The sequence below is a fragment of the Aricia agestis genome, chromosome 1 (genome assembly GCF_905147365.1).
Source record: "Aricia agestis chromosome 1, ilAriAges1.1, whole genome shotgun sequence".
NCBI classification, from domain to species: domain Eukaryota; kingdom Metazoa; phylum Arthropoda; class Insecta; order Lepidoptera; family Lycaenidae; genus Aricia; species Aricia agestis.
This window is the reverse complement of record NC_056406.1, coordinates 27,930,478-27,957,363: the sequence shown is the minus strand read 5'-3', so window position 1 is coordinate 27,957,363 and position 26,886 is coordinate 27,930,478. Positions and strand designations below refer to the sequence as shown.

Sequence of the window (26,886 nt, the reverse complement as noted above, 5' to 3'; positions counted from 1 at the left end):
ACACAACACAGAGTATACACTACTCAGTATTATTGACCGACCACATTACAGCCGGGCCGCGGGAATCAGAAACACATCGCAGATATCGACAATTACGAGTAGTACAAACGTGTCAGTTTTGTGATCATATCGCTCGCCGCTATGAATCACGCGAACGAGCAATATTATAATGAGGCTGATTATTTAGGCCCGAATGATCAGCAGTAGTAAACTTATGTAATATGATAATTATTAATAAATAATTTAATGTTACAACTTATAACTACTGAAATGACTCATTTCAGTAGTTAAAATATTATTTGTAACTCATTTCAAATGAGTTAACTAAAGTGTGTTTATTCGAAGACTACTAAGCGAAGGGCTACTGTGAGTCCGCTTGAGTCTCATTCCAAGGGCCCAGGTCGTAAGACATTCGGACCTTTTAATTTTTACACGCTTTTATTTGCAAGTGAATTCACCAAGTGAATGGGCGGCAAGATGTAATTGTCAACATAACGTTCTGGCGCATTACCGTACAGCGTGTTCCGTTACATATAGGCCGCGAACCGTCGGGCCTGGGGCGGCCGACGTGCGGCATGCCGCGCCTCGTGAACCTGGGAGACGCCGCCGAAAGTAATGTCACAAATATCTGGAGACGAGCCCGGCCGACCCGATCGAACCGTCGTTACCCCGCGCTCGCTCGTCTGATAGGAGGCGAACGGAAAAATTGCGAATTTTCACATTCCTGGGTAGGGATTTTAATATCGCAGCGTGTGATCCTCGCAAATTACCGTTCTTTGTGAGCGAGGCCTGCGCGGCGGTCGCGGGCACCGCACTAATCAGCCTCAAAGGGCCCGGCCCGGATCGTCGGCGGTCAATCCTTTTACGTTGATACCTCATTTTCGTTTACGTGCGCGAATATAAAAGCGAACGAAAATTATTTATAAAATATTTTGGGGAAGAAATTGGGGAAAATTCGGGGGCGAAATACCTCGAGAACGATATTGCCCCGGGAGGCGCGTAATAATAACGAGTAATGAATGTTAAATAAACTTCGGCTCGTAACGTAAAAGATGTACAAAGACTTTCCCGTTCGGCGCGGCCGCCCCGGGCTGCCGAAGTTACACACTCCGTACACACGCGGTACACACTACACACTACCCGCGCTCCCGGGCCCGCCCTCGTGTCGTTCACTACTTAATATCGTTACCGCGATTGTAGCTCGCTCGGAACCACTTGGAACAGTAACGATAAGCAAATGTTTACCGCAATTAGAACGTCAACAAATTACACACGCGCCGGGGGGGCGGAGCGGAGCGCGGGATGGAGCGGGTCTCACGCGTGATCGCCACGACTTAACGAGCTCGTCTCAGAAAATAATTAATCCGGCTCCTATTTACTCGCCGCCTGCGACTGAGCGACCGAGTGTTTACTGTTTACCCGCTGAGGATTAGGAGTGATTGCGAGTTGTGGAAAAATATGACGTCAAGTATAGCTCGATAAACTCACGTAATAACTAGTTATTGTATTGAAATTTGTAATAATATTGTTACGGTACATGGTATACGAACACGTAGTGCCATCTAGCGACAAACCAGCGAAACTTACCGAGGGAGCACAGGCAACATAAATCCCCTACTCAATACTAGATGGCATGAGGTGCGCAAGTACATACTCGAACCTTCTAGAAAAGTCCATCATTTATTACGTGTTTACCGGTTTATTTTGTTTACGTGTTTAGTTGCTTATGTTTATTGTGGTACATGCTCGAGCCTCCTAGAAAGTTCCACTTGTTTACTTGTTTACGTGAATCGGGAACTTTCTGGAATTCGTCTCGCCATATAGAAAGCCGCAGGTAGACGGCCCGGAGTTCAGTTCGTTTCGAGCTTTCATCAAGGCGATTTCGGAGTGACAACAAGTGATCAATAGTGAGTGAACCAGTGAAACCTGCGACTTGGCTACGACCTAGGACAGTGATAGTGCTTAGTGATTGGACCTAGTGATTAGTGTTTGGACTTAGTGCTAAGTGTTGTGACCTAGTGTGTGCTTGTGTGACCTAGACATAGTGAATAAAGTCTTCAAGAGAGTCACCAGGTCTTTCTCTCCGAATTCTTCGAACCCTAGCATCGTAACAATATAGTAAAGTGTTAGTTTTTAGTTACATAATATCACAACATATGCACTAATAATTATTACACTCGTAGTGAGAGTGACTGTAGAGTGTAAACGGTAGAGCGGCTGCGAGTCTCGGTGATGCCACTACGTATACACACATACAAACCACAACGCTAAGGTGAACGAGCGGATAATACATCACCCCGTTCAGTGCGCGTTATGTTCTCATTATAATAATAATTAGCTATCATTACTTTGCATAATACCATCGCTCATCGCGCGAGGCGGGTCGGGGCGACCGCCGACTGGCGACAGATCATTACTATTTGTATATATCAATTATTACGCCTAGCCTCCGTTACCGCCGCGTCAACGCGCGCGACGCGTTCGGCGAACTCGCGTGTATTTAGTCGCGGGTACGACCACACGCTCATAATGTGAGTTGGTATAGTATGGTCTGGTTTTAAATTTAATTATGCTATTATCATAACAGTCTGACATAATTTTAAGCGAATATAATATTATTAGCTCTACTGTCTACAATCCAGCCCGGGGGGAGCTGATATAAGCGTGCGGGCGCCGACTAGAATATATTTTATCGTCGCGCCTTTCCATAAATAATTTAATTATACGAGTCGGAGCTCAACTACAAAATAAATTATTACTAACTGAATTAAAGTAACAATCCAGGTATAACTGTTTGCGGTGCGAGCCGCGCGCTCTCGTTACTAGTGATCGCAGCTCGTCCGGCCCCGCCCGAATTTAAAATTAAATAGAAAAGTCCTAAGCATTGTGTGTTTCAGTTTTAAACACGTCATAACGGCGTGTAAGCGACGAGGCGCGTGTCCCGCGGGGCCGATGTGTAATAAGTCACGCGCCGCTCGTCGCTAATGAAAACGAGAGCTTCATCACACATCCCTCTCCCCCCTCCAGCAGCCACAGCAGTCGTCAAGTATTTATTACGGTCGCCACACGATGATGAAGCACCTACTGAAAACTGGTAATGCCTGTATTGCGTAATGTAAAACAAACACAAATTCAAATGTCTTTATTGCCAGAATGTTGTTGATATAAAGGTCTTCTATACATATTATAATAAAATCGCAGGAAACTCAATTCAGTACATTGAATATTTTTGAAAAATAATACTTGGAACGTGATCTACAATCGATATGGAAGCCAAAAATATAGTTTTTAGAATTTTTGTCTGTTTGTCTGTTTGTCTGATTGTCTGTTTGTATGTTTGTCTGTATGTATGTCCGGGATAAACTCAGAGGTACTGGATGGATTTACTTCAAATTTTGCACGAATATTACTTAGAAGTCGCGTCAACACATAGGTTATATTTTATTACGATATCGTCTAGGGTGGGGGGGAGGGGCTCAAGTTTCAATATTTTTCGTTTTTTGCTCATATCACTAAAACTGTGCGTTGTAGAAAAAAAAAGTACTGTACATAATGAAAGATCATAAAATTTTCTACAAATTTCCCATTTACACTTTGTCTCTATCTCCACTCCTTGCCTTGCTATGAGCTTTTATCTATCTTTTCTATACAGATTTCGAGTGTTGTTTGATTTATATGCAGCGAGCTTCGGCACCGGTCGTTTCTTGGGGGGGCAGCCCCCCCCAAACCCCTCCCCCCTCCCAATTTTTTTTCTTTCAACAAAACGATATCGCGGAAACATATTTCTCCTTTTTTAAGAACAAAGTTAAAAACTACACTAAACATACGGTTTTCGAGTTTCATTTGATTTGGGACGAGATCTACTATGCTGACGCGGACGAAGTCGCGGGCACCAGCTAGTATTAACTACGTATAGTTCTAACATTCTGCCATAACAATGAATTTGAATTTGAATTTGACAGGCAGCATTTGAATTTGAATTGAATTTGAATTTGACAAGCAGCATTTGAATTTGAAATTGACAAGCAGTAGGAGACGTCACTTACTCGTAGTACGTTGACAGCTCCACACAAAACATGTTTTTTCATCATGGAGAAGTTTCTCCGGAGGTTTTAAGATCTAGTGGATACTCCCGTAGGAGCGCTCCGACAACGCGGCTCCCGGCCATAAAACAAAGTGCTGGCGAACGTACTACGTTTTGTGATTGAAACCAAAGAAAATGATTTTCCACCTAAAACGTCTTGAGTATATATTTCCAAGAAAACTAGTTACTACAATAGAGGTATTAGTTGGTTTATATTGGAACACGCGGCCGTTTGCTTAACTGGCAGGCTCTGATAGGGTAAATTGGCGGTTCCCGCCAATTTATATTAAGTTTCTCGAGTAAAAAAGAAAATTATTTTAAAAATCAACAAGAATTTTGATCAATTCTACTCCCATGGGGATAAAATAGGGGATAAAAGTTTGTATGAAACTTTGTCAATTTTACACCGATTGGGACATTGAAACTTTGATAACTAATTAATAATAATACTTCTTAACGCGAGCGAAGCCCCGGGCAAAAGCTAGCTGATAAATAAGATTTTTATTAGGGAGCCATATCAGAACTACGAGTCCACTGACTACTGGTAACTGGCGGTCACTCGTACAACTAATTTTTCGTCTGAGCGGAGACAATTAATCACAATACAGTATCGAGTATTGCGCGATATTTTCGACTCTATTTCCCGGCTAACGACGCGGGCTGTGTACTGTATAATATAGAGAATGGATTTATTATGTCGCGGTGACTGGCGTTATGGGTATGGTGTATTTGATGTAACTTTTATTGGGCAATACTATTTTATGGAGTTACGCTATATTATATAGATCGTAGTATCTACCATGTTTATGCTTTTCGTAGATGTAATTTACGTTTAAGCTTTCTCTATCTTGCGGAAAGAATGATACATTATTTTTAGAGAGTAGTAAAAGTCTTGAATTATACATTGAGCGATATTTATTCGAGCAGAGTTTCACCTTACATGTCTCAAAGTTAATTACAGAATGAATCAATTAATGCAATATGGCTGGCTTTTATACCATTTTATACAAAAGAAACGAACTTCCGTTGACGATTCAAATATAGTAAAATCATACAAAATACATTAAAAATTAAGAATGGCTAAGAATAAGTTAAGTACATAATTCTAAATATTAATTAACGTACTTCCCATATTTAAGATAATTATTTACTTAAATATGAGAAGAGGAAGTTATAACGGAAGTAAATAATCCTCCCGCCCATTTATAACTAACTAATTGTCAAAATCAAGTACCTTACTTATTACTATTTAAAATATAATAATCACTTATTAAAATTATATATAGTGACTAACATAATATACCGATTTAAATAAATAAATATCGTGTCATGTAGCTGCTTGTCCATTGACATCCGCTAACATTATATTATATTTTAAGATAGTACTGCTATTTATAGTATTTGTAGTATAATTTATTTGTATCTGATGTGTAAATCTACTGTCCAGTTTTTAACCGACTTCTTTTTTTTTATGAAATAAGGGGGCAAACGAGCAAACGGGTCACCTGATGGAAAGCAACTTCCGTCGCCCATGGACACTCGCAGCATCAGAAGAGCTGCAGATGCGTTGCCGGCCTTTTAAGAGGGAATAGGGTAATAGGGGAGGGTAGGGAATAGGGAAGGATAGGGAAGGGAATTGGGCCTCCGGTAAACTCACTCACTCGGCGAAACACAGCGCAAGCGCTGTTTCACGCCGGTTTTCTGTGAGAACGTGGTATTTCTCCGGTCGAGCCGGCCCATTCGTGCCGAAACATTTTTTATTTTAGCGGTGGGATCAGACACTGCAGCCATTTAAAAGTTATGAAAAAGAAAATATAATTAGAAAAATACTTTTTTAGGTAAATTATAAAAAGATTTTAGACAACAAGGACTAAATTATTTAATTGAAAAAAAAATATCCGCAAAGCTTAGTTAAGAAAATATGAAGCTTTATTTTTATATATTTAAAAATGTCTCTAAAGGCTTACCTTACCTTTAAATAGTCAGTGCTTTATATGGAAGCTTCTTTGGGGTATGTTAAGCCTACCCTATCTTAATCTGACAGATCCGATAATATTTCAATACTTCAAAATAACTTTTTTAAATCCACCACGTGAGAAATCTGATTTCTATAACATGATAACTAGAGACACATGTCGGAAGCCTATACAAGCTTTATCTGACTCGAGCTCGAGCAGGTCGCGAAATCCCCTCTTCCCCTCCCCTACTATAACAGTCCCCCAAACGAGGCGAGGCCTGTCCTATATCAGCGTCTTTTATACGAGTAACTGTTATCTGTAAACTGTAATCAAAATCGGTTCAGTAGTTTGAGACAGGGAACACTGGGAATTATAAGTACAATTACAATTACAAAGTACAATTTGAAGTCGGTTTTATTTTGTTAATATACTACTTGTTAGCTCTGCTGTCGTTACAAAAAGTGTACTGAATGAGATCGCAATGTAACTTGAAGAAAAATTAATTGCGCAGCTTACTCTTGGTTTAATTCTACCATTATCTTCTCCCTCAGGTATATTAAGGTAAGTAACTCCTAATGGGGGACATCTGTCTGAGGGCGGTGGGGGCGGCGGGGGCGGGCGGGGGGCGCTGACGAACGGCCGGCGTGACGGACGGGGGCGCCGGGCGAGGCGCGAACTATTCCAATAACTACCCCGCAGTTAATCTCGCGGATAACACTAATACGCTCGTCGGCCCGACCGGGCCGGGGGCCGCCAGGCTCGATCGGTAATTAATATCCGACCCACCTGAACGATCCATTATGAGGTTCACTGATCGAGTGACAATGCCTCCCCGGCTCATCATAGAACCTTATACAGCAGATAATAATAGTCACAGTCAGACTTCCGGTGACTTCATAATAGTACGGCTATTGTAATACAGACATGATTAGATTCAATAATATGATCGTGACGTGGGCTGTTTCATTTACTTTAAAGTAATCTAGAGCGAACTAACGTGGCAACAATGGCGTCCCGGCCCGGCCGGCCGTCCGTCCCGCGGCCCGCCCGGGCACAATCACAAACGTACAATGGAAATAAAATGTGAAAGCCGAGGAATATTCCATTACGTCCGGAATCACAGCAGTGCGATTACGAGCGGATAGCGGATTGATCGAACATAAAAGTTTTAATTCGATCGAGGGCGCGGCGCCGACGGATTAAACGGGAAGGTATATTTCTTCCGGGAATATTCTAGCGATCGGATGTTTTGAAAATGCAATTAATAACGAGGTGGCGCGTGCCGGCCGGCCCGGACGGACGAACGGATGGACGTGGACACTCGGAGTCGGGCAGTCATCCGTTTGTGCCTTTTAATTAAGAAGAAGCCGTTCGTTCGGTCCTGTATCTTTTTCACAGAACAAAAACTCCTTCGTTAAAAGTTAAAGCTTTCCAATTAGAACCGAAGAAAAAGAAATTGTTTCGTGAAATATTTTTAGTTATTTACAAGTATAATTTAAATGATGCCATTTTTTCTGATCGGTTTTGCTCTATTTTTGTTTCTCACTGTGACTCGTGTAACGTGGAGGTAACTGATAGTCGTTATTACAAGTTCAAAATAATGTCCCCAGCGGGCAGCAGCGGGCCGCGCCGGCGATCACTTCGGCCGAGTCGCGCTCACGTTCAACTTCGGCCAGAGTCAAATCGATTTGGACAAGTGAAAAAAAAATAAAAAAATATCCACAGCTGAACATATAACCTCCTCTTTTTTTGTTAAAAATTCACGCGCACCGCTAAAAGTTGTGAATCACCGATCGCGATACAATCGTATTGTATTTCCGCACTGACGTGTTCCAATTCAATTAACTACGTAATATCGCAGCTCTACCCGATCGCCATATTGTTTTTACTGTAATTACTTTTCAGGAGCTATTTCAATGTTTTAGTAGCGGACTGCGGCCCGCGGCGCTGCAGCGTCGCGCGTGCAACTCGCCCGCACCCGCGACTCGCCTGCGACTCGCCCGCTCGGCCACGACCCCCATGACGAGCTCCCCAACGACGAGGAGGAGGTGTTCTATTGCAAAGATTTGTTTCTGCCCGGTCACCTGTTTTATACGCCGCGCGCAGCGTTCATAAAGTTTAACAGGCAGTAAATCCAATGATTTCGGAGACTAAATAAATTTAGATTTACGAGAAGCGTTTGGAGTGAATTTTAATTAGCCTAGGCGCAGGAGCGGGGTTGGGAGCGGGACGGGCGGGGAGTGGCGGGGGGGGCGATCAGATCAGGCTGGGATAAGCGGATTACGCGCAGGTACGAGCCCGGAATTAGTCCGTAATTACTCAAAACAAAATCCACAAATTAAATAAACTCCGCGCCGAATCGGCTCACTCTATAAATTGAATTCGCCGAGAGTCGAGACAGTTTTATTGGGTTAAAAACTGAGTAATCCCTTCGAGCGGTCGACCGTCGCACTCGGTAGTGTGTAGGTTCCAGAGACGGGAACGGAAATAACCCACTAAGTAATCTCGAAACTCCCTTCTGCTTCTGATCAATCTCTTCTCCTCCCACAATCGTCTAGTCACGACTGTGATTGTTACAGGTTTTAATAATCATCCGAACAATACTTCAGGCGAGTTGCTCCGGTATCTTGCCGAGTCAGAATCAGAATATGTCCATAATTAATGACTGCGTCTTATCGTGAGCGGGGCGGGGCGGGAGGTATCTTCTTTGATCGCTGCGGGACAAAGGCGCGGCGTCGTCGCGGCGGCGGTATTGAGGGCGAACAATGCCGGGATAAATTACCTGTCGAACTCTCGCGCCCTCCGCCGCGTCGCAGGCGGCAGGACTCACTCCGACCGTCTACACGCCGCGCAGTCTCAGTCCCGCTACACGAGAAACGAAAACTGCACAGTTCGGTCCCAGAAGACACCGCACCGCACTATTATAGACTGACCAGTTTAAGCGGGACCCTCGTAGCGTACTAAAACGTTGCTACGAGGATCGCGCTTATTACTGGTCTCTATAGAACGACTTTATAGCAGTCAGCCCAAATTATGTGCCACTATCATACAATATTTTACTGCGACCGAAATTTGCAGTTACGTAGTTCTAGTCTAATAAGTAGGATTTATTAATAAATATACATCACCACGACATAGTATAATTCGATATAATGTTGTACGCACCTATCTAGGACATAATCTGAAGAGTGTACTAGTAGTTAGTACTAGTAATTTATAGTATTAACGTAATCAGTCAATTTAGGGCTGCATTTTTTATTTTTGTTATCTTTTTAACTTGAAAAACAAATTTCATACGTCCGAAATTTGGGTTCCGATGGTTCGAGTTTTGACACTGCGTCCTAGTTTTTAAATGTCTGGGATGGCAACCCTACGTCAATTGCATAGTTTCGAGGTGGCAGGTGTTGAAGGTGAAGTGCGGGAATTCCGCAACGAACGTCGGTCGAACCCAACTCACCCACGTCAACGCCAATATCAGGCCTCTACTATATTTTGTTATGTTCTGAAGCCACCTGTTAGTGCACTTTAAAGACTTCGATTTTATAATAATCATTTAATAAAGTAAGTGACGTAGATACTTCTTATTGAATCGATGTTCAAAATAATGATTGAAGTTACTAAGTAAATCATCATTTTGATCGTCGATTCATCAAATTAAACTAGATGATCGTTTTTGTCACAGTAACATTGCAATCTTGGACCAAGATAGTCAATCTTGGTCCAAGATCTTGATTCAAGATCTTGGCGTCTTTTTTCTGAACCAAGATTGGTCAGTTCGAGATCTTGTTGAGATTCGGGTCGAGATCTTGGTCGCGAATCAAGATTTTCGAGATTTTCAAGATTGAGCAAAATAATGAAAAAACAATAAAATCTTTAAAATGCATTTTTTTGCTGCAAATTGATAGCAAACACAAACAATAAATATAACAAACTCAGTTTTTACAAATTCAAGTTTTTTGAAACATAAAAATCGGCGCAGCGCAGACGACAGCGGACAGACTATCCGTGACGCACTTTTTAGTCCGTGGAAATAGAACCTATATGCAGTAACGCACACGACGCGCAGCGCAGACGTGTGCGTTACTGCATATAATTTGGCAATTGCATATAGGTTCTATTTCCACGGACTAAAAAGTGCGTCACGGATAGTCCGTCGTCTGCGCTTATCTGTCTACTATATTATATACCCTTAAATCTGTGGTTCGCGCTTTGCAGCGCAGGTATGAACAGTCTGAAAATCTTGAAATCTTGTTACAATCTTGGACTATTTTGTCAAGATCGCGAACAGGATTTCGAAATTCAGGATTGATGGCTTTCAAGATTAAATCTTGGAAAATCACTCAAGATCTTGGTGGAATCTTGATCTTGCAAGATCAAGATTGCATTCCCTAATTGCTATATTATAATATGTTCATTGTTCGTGTTCGAGCGGCGGGCAGCAGGCAACTCGTCAAGCGGATGCAACCTGAATATGAATACCGCAAGTTCCTGTACACCACTAGTACAAGCCCTCGGAAGCCCGCAATCTGTGGAACACATTGCTTACATAAGCATACTTGGGGCCGATTCAACCAGATTAATATCTCAAAATCTTAGAGCACTGACGTGAAATCACACTCGTGTTGTTTCGTCGAGTGCAGCTATTGAAGTTCAATCTAGTTGAGAATTCGTAAATCCCCAGTCCTATAGGTAATAGGAGTGGCAAGCAGCAACAATTTAATATGGTGTTTTTAGTTCTGATATCGTAACCTGCCGCACTCGGAGCACCGCACTCGGAGCACCGCACTCGGAGCACCGCACTCGGAGCACCGCACTCGGAGCACCGCACTCGGAGCACCGCACTCGGAGCACCGCACTCGGAGCACCGCACTCGGAGCACCGCACTCGGAGCACCGCACTCGGAGCACCGCACTCGGAGCACCGCACTCGGAGCACCGCACTCGGAGCACCGCACTCGGAGCACCGCACTCGGAGCACCGCACTCGGAGCACCGCACTCGGAGCACCGCACTCGGAGCACCGCACTCGGAGCACCGCACTCGGAGCACCGCACTCGGAGCACCGCACTCGGAGCACCGCACTCGGAGCACCGCACTCAGAACATTAAAAAATGATGATTAAACTTCAATTTAATAAATAGTTTGACAGATGTATTTTAATTTTAATTTATAACTTTTTAACTTTTATTTTATTTTGTTTTTTTGAAAAAAAATAAAGACTCGTTATTTTATATTATTTTATTTAAATTTTAATGAATAATAATTATATACGATAGTTGTCGTGTGCATTAAATATAATACAAACTGTTATTTTAGTTTTAGGTAAAAAATGTATGCGATGTGCTTGTACTTTGTTAATAAATAAATAAATTTATTTTGACAGATAATGTAGAGGACTTATGTCAAATTTTCATTTTATTACAGTTAAGTAGTTGATGTTTGTCTCGAAGTCCGGCAGTTAGTTATCAATAAAGTAGCTTAAATTGTGTGCACTATGAACCGCGGTGGCCGCGGTGTAAAAACCACTACAAATATACAATCATATGAGGTTTATATTCTGTGATTATATTGGTTAATTTCATAAAAAAATGTTATCTACACTACAGCTGTAAATATTCGACAGCTCGCTGCCGATATCAATTCAATTATCATATTAATTGATTCCAAAATAAATTGATTAAATTTTAAAATTTATTTTGCGATTCGATTCGTTGTGAACTTTTGGTGCGATAGAGTAATTAACGAGCGGGTTAAAATATGATCGGAAGTGCTATAACATTAATTAATAAATTATTGTGCGTTTTAATTAGTCTTCACAACATATTCAACTGATCAATCTGAGAAAGCAAAATTATAGGTACATTATGTATTAAGAACATTTTACGGACTGGCCTAGTAAGGGCCTTTCCACACGACGTATTTTTTGGGCACTGACGACGCGCGTTTCTGATGCGCTTGTCAGAAATGTCTTCTCTTGCAAAATAAATGTATTGTATTGATCATAAACACCAGTAAATAAAACGTAGTTCACACGTCTTGTAAATACAATAAAATATTACAATATCTATTTTAAATATTAGTAAATATACAACGCCGCCGTGGTCTAGTGGTATAGAGCGCGGCTCTTGACTCCGAGGCCGTGAGTTCGATTCCTGCGTTGGAAACATGTTATTTCCAAGTTTGGTTTGGACAATGCACGCTGATCACCTGATTGTCTGACAAGTGAGATGATTCATGCGTCGGATGGGCATGTAAAAAGTCGGTCCTGCGCCTGATCTCTCGCCGATCGTGTCGGTCTTCCGTCCCACTGGGTAGAGAGTAAAGGAATAGAGAGTGCTCTTGTGTACTGCGCATACACTTGGATACTATAAAATTACTCCTGCGTAGCTGGCCAGGTTTCATTCAAACCAGGCCGCCGTCACCGAAACCGATAAGGGAGCTATTATTAAATAAATATTACAATAATTATTAATTATTCACTTAGATTTTCCTCATTTCCAAATATTAAGCTGGAAAGAACAGATACTTTGCACATTGATCGTGGCCAAAAGGCCTAGAAGCGTTTAAACAAATTAAATACTTTAAATACTTAACTTAAAACAATCTTTGTTCGAAGTATTCAGAGCCAATTCACATTGACAGGAAGCAGAGTGACAAGGCTTTCGACAAGAGAGAGAGTGAGCCCCCTCCATCAGACAACCCGGCTTACATACAGTTACATCAAAAACAATTCCAATGACGTCAGTCTGCCACGCCTCTGATTTGTAGCTAATATCATAAACACAATGGTTCATACTTCATAGTTACAATCCTCCTGAAAATCATTATAAATCAAGTATTCAATTATTAGATTTTGGTCCCAACGGGTAAAAACTGGACCCTATTACTGAGACTTCGATGTCTGTCCGTCTGTCCGTGTAACTCCAGGCTGTAACTCAAGAACTGCTATAGCTAGACTTCTGAAATTTTCACAGATTATGTATTTCTGGTGCCGCTATAACAACAAATACTAAAAACAAAATAAAGTTACTATTGAAGGGGGGCTCCCATACCACAAATGTTTTTTTTTGGTCTTTTTGGCTCGTAATCCATAATGGCAACATATAGGACACTTGAAATTTTTTACAAATTTTTTTGAAATTATATAATGTTAAATACTAAAATTAAAATAAAAAAAATAATTTAGGGCTCCATACAAAAAAACACAACTTTTTCCTTATTTTCGCTCTATACGGAATTTAATTGAATCATTTACTTTTTGTAACAAAAGTATCATAATCGGAAACCTTAATTAATATTGTCTGTTTAAAGATAAATTCACGTCTTCAAAAATAATGTTATAATATTATATAGTTGTCCAAATATCATGAATTATTTATTAATAATAATTAGTTCAACTCACAAATATGTACTTCTCATAAAAACAATTAAACAAACCGTACCATAATACATCATTTTATTTATGACTATTATTTAAATAAGAGTCATTTATATTCATCTTTTTTTAAGCAAAGCGGGTCGTACCTCACCCGCTCGTCTTCTGCGCGTTTTCATCGCGTTGTGGCAGATATAAAGTTAAAAACGTGTCGGCTTCCTTGCGTTTGCTGAGCGTTCAACTTGCGTTTGTATCGATACAAATGAGCGTAAAAAAACCACGCGTGGAAGGGCCTAAGAATAACAAAAACGACTGAAGTAAAGTATGAAATTGACTGTCTAAACTTAACTGAAGTAAGAATCGTTTGCAAACTAATATTACGTTAGTGATTTCGTACACATTTTTTAAGTATTAGTAAGTTACGTTATACGTGTGAGATGACACCGATAATTAAGAATATATTAGTTGTTACTTGTTCTCTATTTCGGTACTCGTATTACTAAAGACGTCACATATTTAACACCACAGTTCCCAGTGCCACAGCTATAGTAATATCATGTAGTGTGTGTGAATTGGCACAGTGTGTGTGTGTGATGATTTGCCCGCGTGATGTGTCGTTTGCCAAATACGTAATGCAATATCAAATATGCAAAATTTGTCCTGTAATAATCCGGGCTAACACTCGATAGATAATATCAATGAGTAGTCGCGGAGGTTGCGACATAATTAGCAGATTAATGAGTCACCCGCTGCCCGCTCCGCCGCGTCGCCCGCCACCCGCTATCCGCTCCGCCGCTCAACCGCCGTCCGCTACGTCGAGTCAGCGCATCCAGCCCGTCGCCCGCTGTAGCGATGGAGCGTCAAGCGGCGGAATTATGCCGCGGGCGCCGGCTTCAATAAATTATCAGAGCCGGACGTTTGACATCCCGCTCCCCCCCGTTCCCGCCCGCGCCCCCGCGCCCCTGCGCCCCACGCAAGCGACCGCGGGTAGTTTCACAAATTTGTCAATTTGTAAATGAGCAGCGGAGCTCAAACATTATCGTAGAAATTAGTGTAAACGAGCACCGAGCAATTTCATTAGTGATTCGATATATTAAGCCTCCTCGAATGATGCGTAGCGAGACGCGATCGCCGGCCGATAAATAAGTAATTACTGCGCATCGGGCCCCCGCCGCCTAATTTAGCTTTCTCGAGCGAGTTCGTCCGTAAATAATTAATAAGACGTCTCCCGAATGCTTTGACACGGTCTGCGGTCGGCGGTGGCCGAACGAGGCCGCGCGTTTCAGCGGACTCGCCGCTAACGAGGAACCGCCCGCCCGCCCTCCGGCTGCACGCCACAACTTTGTGTACAGCATCGAACATTTTGGTTACGAGTACTGCCAAACTAGATTCTCCGATAAAAATTTCCGATAAGGAAATTATTCATAATGGATATTTCAGCTCCATAATAATAACTTATAATTAGATAAATACGATATTAGAGGAAATGCTAACGACTGGTTTAAATCCTACTTACAAAATAGAACACAATGCACAGAAATAACTAGTATATCCAAAAACAGAGTAAAAAAATATAATTCAAAATTCAAGTTGAATACCAGCGGAGTTCCTCAGGGCAGTATACTCGGGTCATATCCTGTTTTTATTGTATATTAACGACATGCCTCAATCAACAAACCATGACTGTATTATGTTCGCTGATGACACGACATTAATAATTAAATGCAAAAAGGATAATTGAATCATGACATTAAAATTGAATTAAATAATATGATAAATTGGCTAAATAAGAATAATTTGAGAATAAATTTAGATAAGACAAAAATTATTAAATTTAATAAAAAAAATAACCATGATTTAGAACCTATAAAATGCGTGACAAAAACAAACTTCCTAGGATTTACAATTGACAATGAAATGAAGTGGAAAGAGCATGTTGACTATGTGAGTAATAAATTGAACCGATTTATTTTCGCATTAAGAAGAATTAGAAACATAGCTTCTATTAATACTGCTCTAATGGCATACCATGGTTATGTAGCGTCTATACTAAGATATGGGTTATTGTTATGGGGAAACTCGTCAGACGTCTCAAAGGCATTTATTGTTAAAAAAAAGTGTATAAGGTCTATAGCTGGGGCTGGCTACTTAGAACATTGTAAACCTTTATTTAAAGACTTGAAAATACTGCCCCTACCATGCCAGTATATATTTGAGATTTGTCTTTTTGTTAGAAAATACCAACATCTATTTCCAACTAATCAAGAAATGCAGAAACAAGGATCAAGTAGGCACAAGCATTAAATTTGGGTACCTAAGCAAAATCTAGAAATTTATCGCAGAAATGCATTTATCATGTCAATAAATAATTATAATAAGCTTTTAACGTTGTTCATGGCGGCCGAAAAGAAAGATCTTCCGACCGAGCGAGATAGCATGCTCGGTCAGGCCGAAGCCCACTGACGTCATTTCAGACGTTGTATTTAACTTGCCGTTCTACGAAACTTCGATAGCGCGATGCAGGAATGTTAGGCGAATTGTGGGTACCGCCACAAGCTCCCAAATAACATTAAAAGTATAACAATGTATAATAAATTTAAAAGTAATTTGTTTTCCTGGCTTTTGGATAAATGTTTTTATTCAAATAAAGAATATCTCGAACACAGACAAAATGAAAAATGGTTGTGATTAGGTTAAAAATTGTACCATCTCTTGAAATCTAATTAACCTTAGATTTAATTTTATTTTATGTACTTATTTGTAAATTGGACCGATTCGACTGACATAATATTATTATATCTTAATTGACATTTTATGTATTTTGAGTACTAATGAGTTTTTATTTGCATTGTTAATTTTAAGACTTTATATGAATTGACTTGTTTAATAATAAGATATTTGACTTAATTTATAAATTCGTAATTATAGAAATGACATAGCATAAGCATGATTTAGTATAATAGCAGTTCTGGAGTATGCGGCAGCGGGCCACACTCATCCACACCGAGGAACGAAATCTTTAAGTGGAAGCATTATTAACACCAAAAAAACAGAAGAATTCCACGATTTTTAGTAAAAAAAATAGCAAAGGATTTCATAATGAAAAAAAATGGTAAATACGCACCCGTCTCAATCTCACCACGCCACGAAATCAGCGTCGTCAAGTAATATGATTGAAGCTCAGTCGCAAACTAAAACATCAAGTGTAACATTGGTTTCGGCTGGGAGTTACGGAGAAAAGGAGCAACGGGAGGCTGATCCCATGACAATGAAGACCAATAAGATATCCCTAACCCAAGAAGTGAAACGAGGTGAGAGTATGGATTCAATGGAAATAAGGGCAGTTGAAAAGAAGAAAAATCTTCATGTCTGGAGACTAGAGGAGCTAGTACTTCAGTAGAGAAATTAACAGCTCATGTGAAACAAATATGTGGACAGACGTTAGATTTGAAAATTATAAAAATCAGGCACAAGAATGAGAAAAAGTATGCATCTTTCATCATAATGACGTCTGAATCTATTTATAATAATAATAATCATTTATTTCAAGTATCCCAGACTCATATACGTACAAGATTAAAAAATTACAAATAAAAGTCACATAAGCATACTTACATAATATTTAAATAATAATTATTTTGGTCTGTATTCTGCATGCATGCGACAGCAGTGACTGATATACGGGTTATCAGGGTGTTCACAGAGCGCGGCCAGCATGCCGTTGGAGCCCCCCCGCATGCGCCGCATCAGTGACGAAGTTCGCCTGCGCATTGTGGCAAAGAAACAGTCCACTCGTGCGCACGCGAACATCGCCGAAGCGCTGCACCAGCGGGGGAGCCCCACCAGCATCCTGAACGCGTTATTATATTGGACGCGAAGGGCGCTGTAGGCCCTTTGCGTATATGCTGCCCAGAGGCTGCAAGTGTAGAAGGATGTACAAAAGGCTCTAAACAACGTCATTTTTACTTCTAACGAGCATCTCGCAAACCTCCTGACAACCATGTTCGCCCTAACCGACAGCGCCCTTCGCTCCCTTTCGATATCAGTGTCGTCTTTCAAAGTGGACGTCACAATGTGTCCTAAGTATTTAAACTCCTCTACCCTAACCAAAGGAACACCATTTAGTAAAATAGTCGGCACTGTATCCACCTTTCTGGTTCCACTATGAAAGACCATGTACTGACTCTTTTTACTATTATAAATCAGCCCATGCTCCGCTGCGTAACGCTGACAAATATCAAGTAGCTTTTTAAGACCACAGACTGAGGCACTCAGCAAGACCATGTCATCCGCATAATTTATGTTATTAAAACATACTCCATCAACATGGCAACCAACATGCTGCTTGCTGAGCTCCTTAATCAGTCCGTTTATATAGAGGTTAAATAGGACAGGTGAGCTTAACCCGCCCTGTCTCATACCACATTCTAGCTTATAGGGATCTGACATCACACCAGCCCATCTAACAATGATAATTTGATTATCATACCAATATTTAAAAGTATTAACCAGCTCATGTGGTATACTCGACTTTCTCATCTTCTTCCAAAGGATGTCATAAGACACAAGATCAAATGCCTTCGAAAGGTCGAGGAAGCAGGCATAGACGGGCGTTTTTCTTGTATTATAATACTTAACAGCACTCTTAAGACCCAAAATTGCGGACTCGGTAGAAAGGCCAGATATAGAAAACTCTGTCAACCAGATGTTTGGCCTGTTAATGCGGAATTTTCTGAATGGTTTTGGTTTCGGAAAACAAACAGGCAAGCATTTGAAGAAAGAAGATAATTATTATACTATTTTTTATCAGAATGTCAGAGGTTTACGCACAAAATTAAATGTATTCTGTAATAATTTGGAATCCTTGTGTGCGGACCTAATTGCAATAACCGAGACTGGATGCAATGAATCTGTGGGATATGCGTGTGGTGGCCAAAGGAAGATCTTCCGACCGAGCGAGGTGTTATGCTCGCTCAGGCCGAAGCCCACGTGATACATCTCAGCTGTCGTATATATACCGACGCGCTCAGAAAACTTCGATAGCGCGATGCAGGAATGATAGGCGAATTGTGGGTACCGCCGCAAATCTATCATGGATGCGGAGTTAATTCCGCCAGGGTATCAAATCTTACGATGCGATCGAGCGGACGGATGAAAGCAGGGTGGCGCGCTTTTAGTGGCCACACATAACTTGCGCTTGCGACGAGTCGAGCTGAGTGACGTTAGTGTTGATCGGTGCTCGTTTGAACTAATTAGTGCAACAGTGTACGATAGACATTGTAAATATCTGTTTCTGTGTTGCGTGGTTTACGTACCGCCAAATACTAAAGATCTTGAATACTTGTTGTTACTTAGGATTATCGAGGATTTGTGTGTAAAGTATAGCAAAGTCATTGTCATTGGTGATTTCAATTTGCATTCGACAAGTGAATATGTTAAAAACTACATGGAGTATTTCATGTCGTTTTGTGAATTCGCTCAGATGAATGATGTACCTAACTGTAACGGTAGACAGTTGGATTTGGTGTTGTGCTCGGATTGTTTGTGCAATGGTATGTTCGTGAGCCGGGCGGACGAAGCCGTGGTGCCTGTCGATACCTACCACCCGCCGCTAACGATCGAACTGCGAAAGGGGCCGTATTCGTCGGTTGAGCCATGATGAGTTAACCTGTAGATTTTTTTTCCTTAATCTTATAACCTTTACCAACAGATTTTTTATTCCCTAAATTCCGTTCCTTTCCGATGATTTTATGTTTGTAGACCTGAACTTTGTAGACATTTTACAAAAAATAAATTTCTGAACGCACACATGATGTCTTCAGAAAAAAATAAAGTTGTGGCTTAAAAGTCTCAGCAACCAGGCTTCAAAAAAAATTGTTGTTACACTATTTGACAGGATTGGACAACAAATGTTTGACATGTAATAAACAAATCAGCATCTATTGAAATGATTAACATTCATTACACATAATTATCGAGTTTTCATTGTTTTTAAGATGTATTCTGCTATTCGGGACGGAAACAAATCCAACAAATCAAAAACCATGGCAATCGGTCCAGCCGTTCTCGAGTTATAAATGTTGTAACAAACACGACTTTCTTTTATATTTATATATAAGAATAAGATAAGAATAAGATAAGATAAGATAAGGCTTCGGTTATTTCAATTATTTTTTCTTGTGATGACAGTGTTCTTACATTGAAAGTACATATGAAGAGATGGTTTTGGCCTGAGGTTTTTATTTCCTTTGGAAGGTAGTGGTCGTAATCTTCCTCGGTGACCAGCCGGCTTGGAAGATGTGAATCACTGTTTGATTTTTGTTCTGTGTTTTTACATTTTAAATAATTATATTTTGAGAGAGGGGCTGTTAGTTGCTATTTGCTCAGATTGTTGTCTCCAGCTTGGCCTTTTCTGTCTTTTTCCACTAAATAATTAAGAATATTTGGCTTGGTCGTATCTTCTGTAAAGCTATAAGATCTTTGGGCAGTACGCGTTATAGTAGGTCTATTTTTCTTTGCAGCTTTGGTATTAGTTGAAATACTATTCTCTCTGTTAGTGTTGTTTTGCGGTGAAATAGAGAGAAATCTTTTCCTGTTCTCAGTTGATTCGAATTGGTTTGTTCGACTATTACGTATGATAAGTTTGTCGTATTTTATGATTGCGTTTTTACCCTTTTCCCTCTCTATTTTTACTTGCTCTTGTAAAAATTTTCTTTTAATCTAAAACATGTTGAGGATAGTCTTCTTTTATGTAGTATGTAGTATCCTTTAAGGCTGTTTTCTGCTTTAAGATCTTAATTTTGTTGCCCATTGTTGTAAATGTTACTGTAATTGGTCGTGGCTTTCCAGATTTTTTTCCTATTCGTCTAGCATCTTGTATGTCACTGCCATGAAGGTTGAGTATTTGTTTTTGTTTCTAATCACTTATGATTATTTTCTCCAATATATATTGTTTTTGGCACACTATTCTTCACAACTGTCTAGTCTGTCTAGTTTTTTCACTCACAGAGGCAATTTAATTATTTTTAAAACTTATTTTTTACGGAGCCGATGTTAACTGTCAGACGGTGGCGCCCTCTCACTCTTCTCACTATGAAACACTAATGTTCATTTAATGTTTGCACGTTGAGAAAATCTACCAAAATATGTGATCTACACTTTATAACTGTACCACCTTATTGTACCATATTTTTGCAAATAAACTATTATTATTATTATTATTAACTCCCGCACCGGTTTCGGTGACGATAGGCGATTTCAATGAAACCAGGCCAGTTACGCAGGGGTAATTTTATAGTGCCCAATTATGTGCGCAGTAGTTAATGGAATCAGGCGTTACTTTGCGGAAATCCATAGTTTAAATTTAGTTGTTATTTTTAGCAATATTCCGCGAAAACAACTTCCACCTTTAAGTAAATGAGTGAGTGTACGCATAGACATGCGTACAGCACCTCCCTCCTCCCACACTGCCTATGCGTACACTCGCATGCAAGAACTTGCAAACACCACCACCACACAAGCAATAATGTTGGCAAATCCGTGCAAGGCCCCTCACCACCATGCAGGTTGAAAACCTCGACGCGCGTTTCGCCCCAACACCGGAGCATCCTCAGGATGTGGACTCTACGAACAAAGTCCGTTAACGGACGTTGTTCGTTCGTCATTTACTTAAAGGTGGAAGTTGTTTTCGCGGAATATTGCTAAAAATAACAACTAAATTTAAATTTATGTGCGCAGTACACAAAATCGAGAGATCAGACACAGGACCGACATTTTAAATGCCGATAAGAGGCATGGATCATCTTACTTGTCAGACAATCGGGTGATCAGCCTGCATTGTTCTAACCAAACATGGAAATAATATGTTTCTAACGCGAGAACCGAACATACCAACACTGAGATCTGAGTCAAGAGCTACGCTCTAAACCACTGGACTACGTAGGCGTTCCGCCTCGTAGCCTGCCTATTAGCATGCCTTTATTATAATATTATTACTGTGCAAGTATTCCGGTCACAGAAACATTATAATATTATACTATCAATTACATAAACTAGTTTCTCTACCAGCCTATTTTGAACGATAAACATTGAGAATATATAGGATTTTCAAGCTTCCACATAATATTGTGAGAGTCACATACACATACACATACACATACACATACACATACACCAGCTAAACAACAACAGAGTGCCGTGTGGCAGTCGCGATCACGGCCGCGGTGCAGCGCCATAATCTGCGCTGGACAAAAACTTACCCCTCTCCGCCCCCCGCTGTCCTCCCGTTGTCCCCCGCCGGCGCCCTCAGGGGACATAATCTAATTTGTCCCTCGCATATTGCTGCCGCTTTTTGCGTGCACCCGGCGCTCGTAAGTAGTTGTGTACCTCAGGTAGGTCGGGCGTTGCTAGAAATTGTAGTTTTATTCATATCTCGCGATGCAATGGAATCAGGAAAACAAATTATTTTTCAATTTGTTTCAATCCTGCAGTTTACAATATGCTTTAGATGCCATTTTAAATGTTTAAATAAGGTCCGTAATCGCTTCAAGATCCAAACTAGCCAAATCCTCTAAGCAGAAATCAAAGTGGGCCGCATCTACTTATGTCAATGATGTTTTTTTTTTATAATATTATGTACTATCATTGGCTTATGTATTAACTTACTACCTGAGTAAATTTTGTTATGGGTTTTGTCAAACTGCTGGGTGAACGGGCCACTCTGCGGAGGGCGGGCCGGTGCAGCTACAGCTCGTCCGCGCTCCACTCTAATTGCGAGTGGGACAGATGTATAATTGGACTCAATTGAGTTTCGAACATTCCACATGATCTGGTCGTCTTTTGTCCGACTGTGTTCGCAGCGTAATTATAATTATCGAGGAGCTCTCGACCCGGATGTCGAGTGTCACGTCGAGGCCCCATCCCCGGCGCGGCGGGCAGCGGGCGGCGGGCAGCGGGCGGCGGGCGGCGGGCTGCGGGCGGCCTACTTCTGTCTCGTAGCCATGAACCGGGACTAATGAGCGCGTGGCTCGCGTCTGCCGGCATCGACTGTGTGCTAGCGGTAGTAATGCGCGAGTAACCTCGTTAGTCGCTAATGAACGAGCGATACAGTACAGACCGCACTGCTGTATATCACACACGCCTCCGTCACGAGCGGCTCATTGATTGCCGTTTTCCTCGTCTCCAACTTAACGTAATATTAGATTATAAATATTTGATGCTGGTAGACATTGATCCGTTTATTTTGTCTCATGTGTCTTAATAAGATAATGTATTTAGCATGTCAATTTCATGGCTACAAAAATATTTTGTTTTGTGCAAATCACATTATGCCAGCCGTACGCCTAGCGAACGCTCATAAGCAGGTGCAGGTTACCTCTAAGTACGAAATGACCAGGCTAACGACGTCATACCCCCGCCCGCGCCCCGCGCCAGGCCGCGCCTCGTCAATCCGCTACGTGTCTCGACTGGCGAGCGGCCGGCGACGGGTGTCGAAATAATAAAGATTCTACCTGATATCAAGTTTTATTAAAGCCTACCCTCGCCCCCCGCCGCACCCCGCGCGCTGGTCCGATCGGCGGCCCCCTCGATGTGCCCTTCATCGCGGTACTTTTTCTCGGCCGATTCTCACGTGCTGCGAATGTGCGATTATAATAATTTGCGTCGAGTGATTTTGGGTAAGTTTTCGTCGAAAATATGCCGGTGAATATGTCGAGCGGGTGCGATCGTCGCGCCGTCGCCGATGGAATTTATGGCACGGTAAACAGCTCGCCAGATTTATGTGTTTGTCCCGGACGTCCCGAGTTCACCGGCACGGACATAGCGTGCTCGACGCTGCGTCTGTAACGTACCTAATTGAGTCGGAGTCGCAGTCCTCGCCCGACTTTTAAACTCCATCATGTTAATAATTTACTAATGTAAAAACGTGCGAAGACGTGTCAGCCGCGCGTGATCGATGACGTAATGTGTTTCAGGATGACACGAGAGTCGATCGTCCGGGGCCCGGCGGGGCCGCACGGGGCCGTGGTAATTTCCATTATTTTTCTAAACTCGTATAAATTTACCGCCCCGTAACGCGCCGCCCATTAAAACTTCGCAACGGGAAGTCGGCGAGCCTTTTAAAAAAATGAGTAATGAAAGTTGCGAAAGTCGGCTGAACGACACGGGCGGGCGACATCGCACGCGGCGTCGTGTCGGCCGCCGTCACCTCCGCTAGGAATCTCCTCGAAACGTTATTTATCAAAATATCAGGTCCATTTACATTCCCAGCGGCGCGCCGGTAATTTTGAAGAGTACTCGATGAGCTGAATAATAATGTAACGGCATGACTTCGCAAAATATTTGCGCGAAATATGTTGCGAGATTCTCGAGAAGTAACGCCGAGTCGAGCAGACGAGATTTGCCCTAAGTATTTTCATCATTATCAATTACGCGGGGTAGAGGGGCGGGCGGGGGCGGCGGGGTGCGAGGGCGGGCGTATTGTGTCGGTGCGATATGGCCCGCGGGCTTATTGCTCAATGTCTCGGAAGCGCGCGGACCAAAAATATACGGCCGATGTGCTACTGTTTATATTATCATGCAGTGTGAGCATTGTGATTTGTGAATATATGCTCCCATTTTATTTATAAACATCAATAAACTAAAGGTTTAACGTGACAACATGCTGAGCGTATTCATTTTCTTTTTTCGACCGATACCGATTGCTGGGTCAATTAACATACCACAATGAGAGGCGTAGATGCATTTCTAAGGGTCAATTCAGGTTGCAATGCGACGAGTAGATGCATTTCTAAGGGTCAATTCAGACCACAACGTGACGCGTAGATGCATTTCAATTTTTTTTTGATTTGACAGACTTGCAAGACGTCTCGCGCAATTGAAATCTGTCAATTCAGTACTTTGGAATGCATAATATGCACGCGACGCATATATGCATTGCATATATGCGCCGCGTTGTGATCTAAATTGACCCTAACTCTTCTCTCATCTACACTGCGCTTCGTGTTTCTCTGATGGCAGCTGATTTTTATTGGAACCTCAAAGCAATGCATATTACACAGGAGCAAGCACTCTCTTCCATCGGCTCCGGCGGACGGGCGTGTAGAACTGTTTTACAAGCTCATTCTCACGCACGAGTCGTTCGTGACAGCTAATGAAGGGATCATGCATTATTCCAAATAATATATTATGAAACAATATGGTTTTTGTTCCAACGCTCGAATCAGGTACACGACCTCCGAGTTGTGAGCCGAGCTCTAAGCTGTACTAAGCGTTACTTCTTGAAAGTTTATTTCTAAAGCTCCTGCGTGCACGTGATATCGAGTTTAATCACCCCCACACACGAGCTTTCAGTGTTTTCTATTTTAAAATTTCTTCCACTTTATGTTTTGCATTTAGCAGCGTTTTATGAAAATGTTTTGGAAGCTTATCTCATGTAAATGCACTCATAACACGGACAATGTCGTAATGTACGATAACGCTAATGGTGGCGCGCGGGAGACAATGCCGGCGGGCTGGCGCGGCGCCCGCGACGGACACGGGACATTAGCGGAGCTCCCGGCGGGCTGGACGCCAGCTACTACTAAGTGGCTTCCGTATATCTCGATCTGTTAAGCCGCGCAATAAAACGTATCTAGTAAGCTTCGCCCAATAAATCCGGTTCCTCCCAATTAAAGTGTAATCGGGGAGATACTCCGGAGCATCCGTCTCGATTATGATCTCGAAAAAATTAAAGTGCCATAAAGCTCTAGGGCGGTGGGATCGGGCGGGCTCGGGTGGGCTCGGGCGAGGGCGGGCGGCGGCGCGGGGCGGGCGGTTATTGCTGGCATAAAGCAAGTTTATTGCCGCGCTATCGGAGGATCTCCGCCGGCTGCTCGGCCGACCCAATTCGGGCCGCACTCAAATCCGAGCGACCCTCGCCGATACATAAGGCGAGCGTCCTTACGTTATACGGTTTATTTACGTCTTGTGTGTTTCTATAAGATTATGCTCACTGGGTCAATTGTCTTCGTATAAATTAAAAAAATTCGAGTATAGCAGGACAGTGGCATATTCAATGCATATTACGTTACCACGCTTAGCATCTCGTTGAAAAATATAACAAACATTCATTAGATTGTAAGTGTTGTGTTCACATCCGTGAATAATAAATCTTCTTTGTACTATTATTTCTTTATGCACAGGTGAGAGGACGGGACACGGGCTATTTCATAAACACAAACGAGAAATAATATACAAGAAAAACATAGTATCGTGTTTGTCTTATTAAAATCGTCCGTAAAGAAGACTAATGTCTCTTTTTACTCAATTTACAATTAATATTCATTGTTTCCTGTCAAACGGTAATAAAACATCATTACATTGTTACGGGGCAGCAAAACAACTTTCGAATATTCGCAAAATAAAATGTCTTTGTTTTCTTCCGTCGCGGAGGTATTTTTCCTGCTCGGCGTTGATTTCATTCCGTTTCCCGATCTGAATACGATTACCGCACGGGGTAGCTCGCGCCTCCGCGCGGCGTCCGCCCGCATCGCGCCGGCGGCCCCGTCGCCCCGCTATCCAATATCCTAAATACGTCGGACGGAAAAAACGTGCGATCGTGAGATGTTTGTGAAGTGCCGGATACGCGAATATTGTGTAGAGCTCTCGCGAGATAACACCCGCCATCGCCGCCCGCCCCCGCCCGCCCCCGCACGTACGACACGAACAGAACGGAAATAACAAAAGCGCTCAATCGAATTTAGTTAAATGGGCTTTTTTATGTAAATCCGGCCGGTACTAACTATTTTTGACGCTCAGATAAAGCGAAGCTAAAACATTTATTCGTGCAGAGCGTATTGAAATTGTATTAAACCTAATAGAGTCGACGAAGTTTGCTTTTACCTCGTTCGAGGTGAGTTATCGAACGGTTAGCTGTTACATTACGCTTAACGACGGGCGGCGGCCGCCTACGGGGGTCGGGAACCGGCAGTGGATTACGGCCGCGTCGTTGTCACTCTACGAGGCGGCCGGCGGTGGACCGGCGGTCTGCCGACACTGTAGCGGGGGCGCAATATCGTCCGGGGCGAGTCGCGGGTAATCCCCTAAACCGTGTCCCCCCCTCCCCCCGCACCCCGGGATCCCGCGCCATAACTCTCCGGCGACAATTTCGTCGGCGAGGCAATCCACGGCCTCGGTATCAGCTCGCCCGAGCCTCCTCTCAACATTCAATTACTTTAATTGCCCATTCGGAGTTTATTACTGCCGTCGCGTGTTACGTCTACGAGTGCGGTGTTCCGTGTTACTTCCAAATACAAATATACACTGAGCAGTGGAGCTGGCTTCGGCGATGGTACTATTAGGTGAGGTAGGTCTACTCGAGCTCGCTATAGATGATATGATTTTGGTTAAAAAACTTGTAGACATTTTACGCAGTAAAACAAATATTAAATATTTTCAAGGATACAAGTAAATAACAACACATTATTAATTAGCA

General features: G+C 42.1%; 1 protein-coding gene and 1 pseudogene across 1 annotated transcript in view; both read right to left on the bottom strand.

Moving 5' to 3' along the window:
• Nucleotides 1–26,886, bottom strand: part of LOC121740001 (neuroligin-1-like) — an 86,578-nt gene that overhangs the window by 46,184 nt on the left and 13,508 nt on the right. The gene's annotated exons all lie outside the window — the stretch shown is intronic.
• LOC121734598 lies at nt 12,423–12,604 on the bottom strand (annotated as a pseudogene).